Here is an 11372-nt window from a genome sequence, read left to right on the forward strand (position 1 = left end):
CTGAAAAGTCTTCTATTACGAAGAACGCTTTGAAGAGGTAAATGAACAGCTTTCTTCCGTCATAAAAGGCAACGTCCAGGGATTTGGGACGTGAGGGGATCCTTCTGAAATCAATATGGAGTAGCTTCTCCCTCGTTCATCTTCTGAGTGGGCCTGATCCTTATCACTGTCATTATCTCCAGTGTTGGTTTTCTGAGGGCCAGACAGGTTTTAAAGTGGTTTATTACTGTTAAGTGATGGGAAACAACAGAGACAGCTTTCAGCAGGGCTCCCAGCCAACCATGACGCTCTGCCATGATCCCAAGAGAAAGCAGGACTGGCAGCACTTGGCTGAGTGAAGCCTCTGCTCACATGAATGGTCCCACAGGTCTTGAATCACCTCTAGACTTGACCCCAGGAATCGATTCTATCGTATGTCCTCGCTGCAGTTAAGAGTGTGATTGGCTCCAAGCCCATGAGGGCTCATCAAAAGCAAAAACAGCAAAAAGCATGCAGTCTTTTTCACATAAACATCTTATTTTTCTTCTCCTTTCTTTGTAGTCTAAAGATTTTTCTTTTATATGTTAGGAGCCCATGGATTGTCACGAATCATTTTCCTATCCTGATCAATATAATCTCTCTTTTTAAAGAAAAAAAAAAGCATGATGCTTATTATTGGATTCGTCTTTAATCCAGAGTTTTAGAGTCACCTAGACCCACCACTAGCCCCAGTTTTACAAATGAGGAAACTAGAATAGAGTTGAAGCAATTCATCCCGATCAGACAGCCTAGGTTGACGGGGACTCTGGAATTCCACCCAAGTGACTCATTGGAAAAGACTCTGATGCTGGGAGGGATTGTGGGCAGGAGGAAAAGGGGACGACAGAGGATGAGATGGCTGGATGGCATCATGGACTCGATGGACGTGAGTTTGAGTGAACTCTGGGAGTTGGTGATGGACAGGGAGGCCTGGCGTCCTGCAATTCATGGGGTCGCAGAGTCGGACATGACTAAGCAACTGAACTGAACTGAACTTACAGTCCTATGAATTAATATTTTGTAATTTTGCTTCATTTCATTTCAAGATCCAAATGCTAATTTCATGCTCTGAAACAGCACAGGATTGTTTTAAGCTGTCCTTATTAGTTCCTTATCCTGAATATTTGGTATAATGTCAGCATCAATAGAATAAATCCACTTGAGTTTGGGGGCTTTCCTAGTGGCTCAGATGATAAAGAATCTGCCTGCAATGTGGGAGACCTGAGTTCAGTTCTTGGATCGGGAAGATCCCCTGGAGAAGGGAATGGCTACCCACTCCAGTTTTCTTGCCTGGAGAATCCCTTGGACAGAGGAGCCTAGCAAGCTACACATCCATGGGGTCACAGAGTCAAACACGACTGAGAGATTAACACTTTTGAGTTCACAACTCACAAAACATCAGAAGCAGTTACATCCCTCAGCAACAAAATATGCAATATATTTGGAACAGTTTACCACTGAGAAGAGTGTGACACGTGTCTGGCTAAAGGTGTAATTCACTCCAACTGGGAAGACTTTTGAATTTAGAGTATTCACAACAAGTTAAATTTAAGATGTTTCCAAAGCTCCAAGAGTGGAATTCAGCTGTACTATAGAAATCCCCCATGATGGCCTAATTCTATATTTGAGGTTCTTTGAGTGTTGCCAATATAAATTCTGGACTTCTTAAGGCGCCCAAAGATTTGCTCTCAACTTCGAAAGATCCAAACCATAGAAGTCCACCCTGAGACCATTTCTTTATGTCACTGAACTCAAGTATTTCTTCCTTTGTGTGTTGTGAAGGAAAAGGAAGACCAGATTTATACATACGGCTCTTTGGGCCAGCAGTTGCGTGCAAAGTTCTTTCAGTTTTGGTTCCTGTCTCTCAACTCTTTTGAGCACTTTAAAGCAACATCATTCTGGGACTTCCCTGGTGGTCCAGGGGTTAGGAATCCACCTTGCAATGCTGGGGTCGAGGTTTGGATTCCTGGTCAGGGACCTAAGATCCCACATGCCGGGGAGAAACTAAGCTCACACATGGCAACTAGAGAGCCTGTGTGCCACAGTGAGGCCCCTGGAGCCGCAGCTGGGACCTGATGGAGTGGGCAATAAACATTACAGTAGATATCAAATATTAATGTTAATATGATGTTATACAATATATTGTCAGTTATATAATTATAATATGTATAATGTTAAATATATAATAATAAATAATACTGTATATGATACAATAATATATAATTATATAATATAAATTTATATAAATTTAATATATAAAATTTTATATATAAATGTATTTAATTTAAATTTATATAATATATATAATTTAAATATATAAATATATTTATATTATATAATCAGTTCAGTTCAGTCACCCAGTTGTGTATTATATATTATATATATTATAATTCAATATATTATGTTATATATAATTATAATTATATTCAATATATTAAATATATATAGAATTATATTCAATATAATTATATTCAATATATTATATATAATATAAATATATAATATAATTATAATTATAATATAATATATAAATTATATATAATTATAATATATAATTATATATAATTATTTATATATATAAATTATTTATATATAATTTATAATTATAATATATTTATATTATATAATTGTAATATAATATATAAATTATATAATCTATAATTCATATATTAAAATTTATACATTATATATTACATTATTATATTATGCAATATAGTATATATTATGTAATTATAATTATAGTATATTGTTATATTATATATTATAACATTATATTAATATATATTCAATACTATTTATATATCAATATATAAATATTTAATATAGTAAATATATATATAGGGGCTTCCCTGGTGGTCAGTGGTAAAGAATCCATCTGCCAGTGCAGGAGACATGAGTTCGATCCTTGATCTAAGAAGATCCCACGTGCCATGGATCAACTCAGCCCGTGGGCCACAACTACTGAGCCTGTGCTCTAGAGTCCGGGAGCCTCAACTCCTGAGCCCCAGTGCCCTGGAGCCGGTGCTCCACATCGAGAGAAGCCACCGCAGTGAGACACCTTCACGCCACGTCTAGACAGTAGGCCCTGCTTGCTGCAGCTAGAGGAAAGTCCACACAGCAACAAAGACCCAGCACACCCGATAAGTAAACAAACAGAGTGACTTCAAAATAAAGCAGTGTGGTTCTATTACTAGGCTTCGGAACAAGAATGGGCCCACGACTTTATTTCTGGGTGTCCAGGGGAGGAAAAGCGGTGCCCCCAAAATCGTGGTGGCAATTAGCCTTTGGGGACTTGGTTTGCACAGGGAGCCTGCCTCTGCCCTGAGCACCGGGGCTTAGGAAGGCCCCTGCTGCCTTCTCTACGTCACTGCAGGTCCCACCTCCCTCCCTTCTGCCTCCCCACAAAAAAACACTGCTCCTCCCTGCTTGGCAGCTGCAGCAGATCCTGCTCCATGAAGCCCACCCCCCGACCCTGGAGTTCCACAGGCCCCAGCTGACCTGCATTTCCAACCCGCCTCACCCGGGGTGAGGGCCTTAGGGTCCCTCCCCAGGGCTTAGCGATCTGGCAGCCAGGCCTGTGCCCACCCAACCCTGAGGCCTTCCTTCTGATTCCTGAGTCTGCAACCTCAGACCAACCCCCTCCCCACCTCCCCTCACAGAGCAACTGAAGAAAAAGAAGAGCATCTGACCTACTATTCTGTGCCTTAAAACTTAGCGGTAAGTATGGCAGCCGCTCGGTTGCTAAGTCATCTCCGACTCTTCGCAACACTATGGACTGCAGCACGCCAGACTTCCCTGTCCCTCACCATCTCCCAGAGCTCCCTCAGACTCATGTCCATTGAGTCGGTGATGCCATCCAACCGTCTCATCCTCTGTCGCCCCTCCTCCTCTTGCCCTCAGTCTTTCCCAGCATCAGAGACTTCTCCTGTGAGTCGGCTCTTCACATCAGGTGGCCAAAGTATGGGAGCTTCAGCATCAGTCCTTCCAATGAATATTCAGGGTTGATTTATTTTAGGATTGACTGGTTGGATCTCCTTGCAGTCCAAGGGACTGTCAAGAGTCTTCCCCAGCACCATAATTCAAACCCTGTATCATCATCACATTTACCCAGACAGTATTTACATGTTCATCTGTGGCCTCGTTCTTTATTAAATTTGAAATTAGCTTTTGCCTGGAAGCTAAAAACTTTCTGTAAAACAAAAAGTACGAAGATGAAAGGTGGAGTGAAGCTACATAAAGTGTCGTGCATGCAGGCTTCTTGTATTCACATGCTTCCTACGTGACTGTGACAAGCGACGTGCACACAGAGACAGACGCCCAGGGAGACGGCCTTGGAGCTGTGCCCGGGAGGCCCACCCTACTCCCTTCCTGTCCCTTGGGCTTCTGCGAGATGCCTCCTGTAGCTAAATGAACCCTCTCTTCTAGCGGGACTGGCTTGGCAGGCTCTCTGTACCTTGTGATCAGAGAAATGCAATCAGGACAGAACCAAACTCTAGTGTCTTCTCATCACACAGCACTTTGTTAATGTCAGTACACAGTTCTTAACTATGCTATCTGTTGCATGCTCTCTGTACCACATACATAACCATACATAAAACTCTGACGTGTGTCAATTATGTTTTATTTATATATGCTGCTGCTGCTAAGTTGCTTCAGTCGTGTCCGACTCTGCGCAACCTCATAGATGGCAGCCCACCAGGCTCCCCCGTCCCTGGGATTCTCCAGGCGAGAACACTGGAGTGGGTTGCCATTTCCTTCTCCAATGCATGAAAGTGAAAAGTGAAAGTGAAGTCGCTCAGTTGTGTATAGCCATTTATAAAACTATGTATATAGTTACATATGTCAAGTATCTATGTCAGTTACATTTATCAACTGATTTAACTAGATCAATATATGTCAGTGAACACAGATCTAAGTGGCTACACCATGTGTCCACCACGTGGCCAGAACTCTTTGGGTCTGAGGACACTGTTCACCTCCGTACGTGGTAGGTTTTCTTCCAGCTTTTTATTGAAATCTCAAACTGTGTCCATCAGAAGACAAACCCTAAACGTTTTCTCTAGGGGAAACAAGAACGTGCAAAGCTTCTGGACTTGGATCAAAATGACGAAAACTGTTACCCACACATTCTGCATTTCCTGGGAGGTGAAAATAAACCTAAACCTGGGACAGAACTGAGAACTCTGTGACCAGAAGCTGGTGTTCTGAGGGCTGATGTCACACAGCCCGATGGGTCTCAAAGCTCCAGAACATACCCGTCCCTCCCTTGAGCTCTGGCACAAGACAGCGCGTCTGAAAGTCAGGTATTCCTCGTGGTGACAGTGAGGTCCCTCCAAGAATCATAGAAGTGGGGGTGGGGGGATTCATTACCGAAGCGTCATGTTCCCCATGATTCATTTTGCTTTTATTTGGCTTCACGCAGCTCAGGACGCCTGGACTCAGGGAGGTGTTGCTACCATTCGAATTGTTGGCTTTTCTCCAGGAGTCACTTCTCTTTTCTCTAGGGATTACCAAGCCTTTGAAGGGACCCACTTCTCAAGGCTCAGAGTGTTGATTAAACTGCTCGTTCCAGGTAAACTGGATTTTGAGGAACTCGGTTGGATTTCGGAGGAAAGATAGCCAAGCAAGGCGTATGGTCAACAATAAAGACAGAACAAGGGATGGGGGCTCCTGGTTCCTGGAGAGGCTGGCTCCTCTGTGCAGCACACTCCACCTCTAAGCCTGCAGAAGGGTGTGGAAGGGAGTTTCTAGAATTTCCTTAAATACTGAGGTGGCATGACCCATTTGTCAGTGGGAAAAATGGACATTTCCCCCCCCAAAATACGTATCATTTACTAGATGGGTTTGAGTATTCTCAGCAGTGTACACATAACATTTTTTTTGGGGAAAAAAAAAAGACATTCCCTTAGTTATTCCCACAGGAGATTTGTAAACTTGATTCGGAAAATTCAGTGTATTTCAGGGCTTCCTAGGTAAAGAACCCGCCTGCCAATGCAGGAGACTTAAGAGACTCAGTTCAGTCCCTTGGCTGAAAAGATCCCCCGGAGAAGGGAATGGCAAACCACTCCAGTATTCATGCCTGGAGAATCCCATGGACAGAGGAGCCTACAGTCCATAGGGTCACAGAGGGCTGGACACGACTGAAGTGACTTAGGATGCACACAGGGCGTGGAAGCCAAGCCATGGGTCCAAGTACAGGCCTGTTCGTCACGTCCAGCTGCGTTTCTGCCCGCGAAAGAGAAAGAGATTCTTCCCACGTGGGTTCTGCAACTCTCCCTCCACTGAAGGAAGCCCATGGAGGTTGATTGCTAAGTGGTTGGGGGTGGGGGGAGGCGGGGTCGGGGGACATTCACGTGCTTCCCGGCACTTTTCTGCCCAGGTGTGCGCTTGGCCACAAGATGATACTTGAGAGGCTTGACTTCAAGATTATGATCACCGTTGCGGGTGGCCTCCTGACGGCCGCAAGCCTGCTGATGTGCTTTATCATCTGTCTTAGCTACAAAGTGACAAAGTCAATGAAGGGAGAGAAGACGGTAAGAGTGGCTAACACTGCCCTCCACCTGCCCACCCCTCAGATGGGATCCTGGGGCTCTGTGCTTGAGTGGGGTCATCCCCGGCCCTGTGGCTGCACCCTGGGTGAGGTCAGGAACAGAGGGAGGGTAGAATCTGGTTTTCTACCCCTTGCAGTCTGGGGCTGTGAGCTCACAAGTGGAATGCCCTCAGCTGCTGGGGCTGCACTGCTTTGCTGTCACTTAGCCTCATCAGGTTAACCCTCAGCGGGTTGATTCCACACTGGCTGGCCATCCCCCCACACACTATCTGTCCCGGCCCTGCAGACTGGGGGCTGTTGGGGTGACTGTGATGAGTTCTCTGCCTCTGCTCGTTCGGACAGGCTGAGTTGATCTCCTCCTGCCTGAGTCGGTGAGCCCTGGGGGTGTCCGTGGCCCTGGGGAAGGTGAGATGGGCCTACAGGACTCTGAGGGTATTGAGCTCTGCCGAGATCCCGGCTGATCTGACCGTGGGCTGCAGGTCATTAGCCCGCAGCTCTTTGCAAAACAGTTTTTACTTTATCTGGAGTCGAGGAGTAGTTTTGCAGCAGGTAAAGGGAACGTCTCCAGTTTGGGGAAGTTGCCCCTGTGATCAGGAGGGGACCCCGGAGCCCAGGCTGGGTGTCTGAGTGGCGGTCCTGTGCATCGTGCCTGCACCTCCTGCCTGGAGCCCATGCAGACACTGTCGAGCCAGAACCGTCAGATAGATGCCACGTCCCTTCTCATGGCTAAAACGCTGGAGGAGGACAGGGTTGGCTAAGGATTCGGGAGAGGAGCGGAGAGGTACGATGGAGGGCTGGGGTCACACGTCGCCACTGCCTAGCTGAGGACCTCTGATGAGTGCAAGAAATTTTTTTTTTTTTTAAGTAATCGAATGTTTCTTATAAAATCTCTGAAGGAAAATGTAACGAGCAATGACGCTGACGCAAAAGCTAAGAAACCTGCTTTGGAGGCAGGTCAACTTGAGGTTCCGTCAACTCCAGCGTCAAAGCCCCGGTGACAGTCTCGGAGAGAGAGATGCCCTGGGGACCCTCAGTCCAGAAAGGTGGAGCCCCGGCATCTCCCGGCCACAGTGCTGCCTCAGGAAGCACAGTCAGCCGGGCTGCCTCCCGACTCTGTCCCTTCAGTGTCCGCGGCCCCTCGAAGGTAGGAGCCGCCTCTCACCCCCGGGGGTCCTGCGCACAGCCCAGACTCCTTAGGTGTCAGGGGTAATAACCCCATTGCCTTTGCACCAGATAAACCTCTCAGACATAGCAGGAAATCATGAATAGGATTAATTTTGCTTACTGGTAAGAGTATGTTCCACATTAGGATGTTTAGTAAAATAATTTCCTGCTAGTTTATTTTCTGAAAACCCATATATATCACAATGTCTTTATTTTACCACCCATTCATATTTAACATAATTGCATCAGCATTTAACATAATAGCTGGCATGGGGCTATTATTTTAACTCATTAAGTGAGTTATTATATGTAACGAATGAGTTAAAGGCCCTAAAATGTGGAATGGTACCTGAGAACACATCCTGTAATTAGGAGCTGGGCTAAGAGGTCCAAACAAAACATCTTCAATTCACTGCTGACCACCAGGGCCCGAGGCCCAGCCCTAGTTCAGCACATGGATTCCTGCCCAATGCTGTACTCTCTCCTCAAAGGTCTTCCTTCACCAGCACTCCGGGAGCTGGCTGGGGTGGGTACACGAGAGCCCATGTCGGCAGGGGGAACACAATTCAGGAAACCCTCCCCATGTTGAACGCCTCCTCCCTGCTCTTTCCTCTCCCACCTCATGTTCTGTCCCTTCTGATCCTTAAGAAGGACATGGGGAGCTTAAGAGGCGGGAACTCTATCAGGGTCATGTGGGACGCAGGCCTCCCTCCGGTTCCCGGCTGCCACTTTGGGCCTGGGAGGCGTCCTGTACATCCCCAGTCTCAACACTGACCCTTCCCAGATGAGACCTGTGCCTGACGAGCTCCTGTCCTAAGGCTGCCATTTCCTCTCTCCCAGCCGCCAGACCACAGACCATGACCCAGCTTAGCTCTGGGGGGTGGGTGCGGTCACCGTTAAGAGGAGCGGTCACCCCCTGGGCAAGGGGAGTGGGGTTGCGTGTGGCCTCTCTGGGTTTCACAGTCCTGAGTTGAAAGTTATTGGGTTTCTACTTTTGCCGCCCCCATTAACTGCAGAACCCGGGTCCCTTCCCCCTGTCACTTTACAAATTCACGTTTGCCTACTCAGCTTCACCTTCTAAACTGAACAGGAGACCCACCCCAGCCCAGCTGCCAAAGCGTGGGTTCCCCGCTCACAGCCCTGGCCGGGAACCTGCACCCTTGCTGCCTGGCTCCGGTGTGTCTGATGGACGAGGTCGGCTGCAACCCTTCCTAACCCTGAACCCACTCCATCTTTAACCCAACCTGTCCTGCCTCACTTTAAACCCTGGTCACCTCCTCTCCAAAAGGTCACATCGGGCTGCCATGTGGACAGAAGGCATTTAGCGAGTCCTTGTCCCCTGCCCCCACTACGCTCACCCTCCCCGCCCCTCCCCCCAGCGGCGGCCCCTCTTCAGCAGCCCCACCCACCCACCCACGGGCACTTTCTCGCCTTTGTCTTCCTGTCTGCCTTCAGATCCCCATCTCCTCTCCTCCTCCGTCGCTCAGCGACCGTCTCTGACTCCCCCAGCTTCTAGGGTCTGCCAGGGACCGCACCCTGACCAGGTGCAATGATTTTAGGACATGCTTGCAGGTGGGACTCACCTGGAGGGCTTCTAAACCGCCTGTGACTTAGGCCTTCCCCTAGGAAACAATTAAGTAGAAGCAGGTGGGGGGCGGGGAGCAGCTCCCTTTTCAGAAGCACCCTCAGTGGTTCTGACGTGCAGCCACGGTTCCTGATTCAGGGTCTGATCTATTTCACTTTGATGTTACAGAGAAAAACGTGTGTATAAGGCAGTGTTCTATTTTACCCAGTCCTCAGGGACAAGTGTTGGGTCTGTGTAGCCAACGCCAGAATCAGTCTTAGGATGTGCCTGTCACCCTGCGAGTCCCCCGGGCCCGCACCCCGAGTTTCCTGGGTCTGCATCAAGTGCACACGGGCACGCCCCCGACCCCAGTCGGTTAAGCCAGCCCTCCTGGGGCGCCCTGGTCCCCACGAGGGCCCCCATTACATTCTGAGGGGTCTGCTGCTCATCTCAACTGGGACCTCGAGCTCAGACAGGCAAAACTGCAGGCTTCCCCATTCACTGCCTACCGGGTTCACCGCCTTCGGCTGAAAAAGCCCTGGATTTCTGCCTGCCACCCGAACTGAGGGTGGCAAAGCTGCTGATCCCCGCAGGGGTGCACAGGGGCAAGGTGCATCTCCAGGCCACTGCCTGAGACCACTCCTGCTGGTCTGACCCAGGAGCAGGTTTTCAAGCATAAGTTGCTTCTTGGGACTTCCCTGGTGGTCCAGTGGGTAAGAACCCGACTTCCAATGCAAGGAATGTGGGCTTGATCCACGGTTGGCACACTAAAACCCCACATGCTGCAGAGCAATGAAGACCCAGCGCAGCCAAAATAAAAATGAGAAAATAAATATTTTTTAAAAAACTTAAGGAATAAATGCTTCTCAATTTGTTGCCTGACTCAGGTCAGTTTCCAGAACCCTGAAGTGGTTGTTGGTAGCAGTTTTGTCTAATTCTATCCTGGTTTCTATGAAAAGGCAGCTACCACCCCTCAGTACCCCCTCCCCTCCAAGCTCACTGTCCTGCACAAATTCACTTAGAAGTGAGGTGTGTACAGGGTTCTGCCCAGGTCACAACAGACTCCCTTCTGCCTCCTCCACTGTTCACATTTCTGGTCTCAGAGAGATTCTGAGGGCCGCAGCAGTGGCTTCAATCCTTGAGAATATACAAAGAGAAGAAAAAATTAAGGGAAGGAAAACTCTGTTCCTCGCACTAAGGTACTAAAGCAGACTCCTGTGGTTCAGCAATATTAAAAGGGAGTTTTAGGTATAATTTTCAATTCTGCTTATAAACCTAAGGGCTTGTGCTTGCAACTCTGCCTTAGCTAAAAGTACAGAATCATTAAGAGACTTCTATAGCAACTGGACCTTGCTCTGTTCCCCAGGCATGTGATCAGAGGACTGGCTGACCCAGTCCAGGTACTGTTGAGCCCACAGGACCGTCTTTTGCGGCAGTGAGGCTGGGGCCTGGGACATGGGACTCTTTCCTGCAGTGCTTGCACCTGGACAAACGTCTCCTGGAGCAACAAAATACAAAGAAACTATAAGGCACTGAAAACAACTGCATGCATGCACAGTTGGGGCAAATTACCGACAAGATACAAAGGTGTCAGGAGCAAAAACAGGATACTGCATGTGCCCCCTGCCATGGACACCCCCACAGGGGCAGGCAGGACACCTAAGCCCCCCCTCCAGCCTGGCCCCTGCACGCACCTCTACCCTCATCCCACGTAAGCAACCAGCTCGTCCCCACCTCGGGGAGTGAGCAAGTGACGCTGTTGTTTTTGCTCCCTCCTGTAGCCACCGGAGCCCCAGTAAAGCCTTGCCTGAATGTCTTGACTAGCCCTTGGTGGTGGTGGTGGAGTTGCTAAGTCGTGTCTGACCCTTGCGACCCCATGGACTGTAGCCCGCCAGGCTCCTCTGTCCATGGGATTCTGCAGGCAAGGATGCTGGAGTGGGGGCCATTCCTCCTCCAGGGGATCTTCCCGACCCAGCGCCGTAACCGCCTGCTGCTTTTCCTGCATGGGGATTCTTTCCCACTAGCGCCACCTGGGAAGCCCAGAGGTTCTTTTTTACAAGATGAATAAAACTCCTC

The sequence above is a fragment of the Oryx dammah genome, unplaced genomic scaffold (assembly GCF_014754425.2).
Source record: "Oryx dammah isolate SB20612 unplaced genomic scaffold, SCBI_Odam_1.1 HiC_scaffold_14, whole genome shotgun sequence".
NCBI lineage: Eukaryota > Metazoa > Chordata > Mammalia > Artiodactyla > Bovidae > Oryx > Oryx dammah.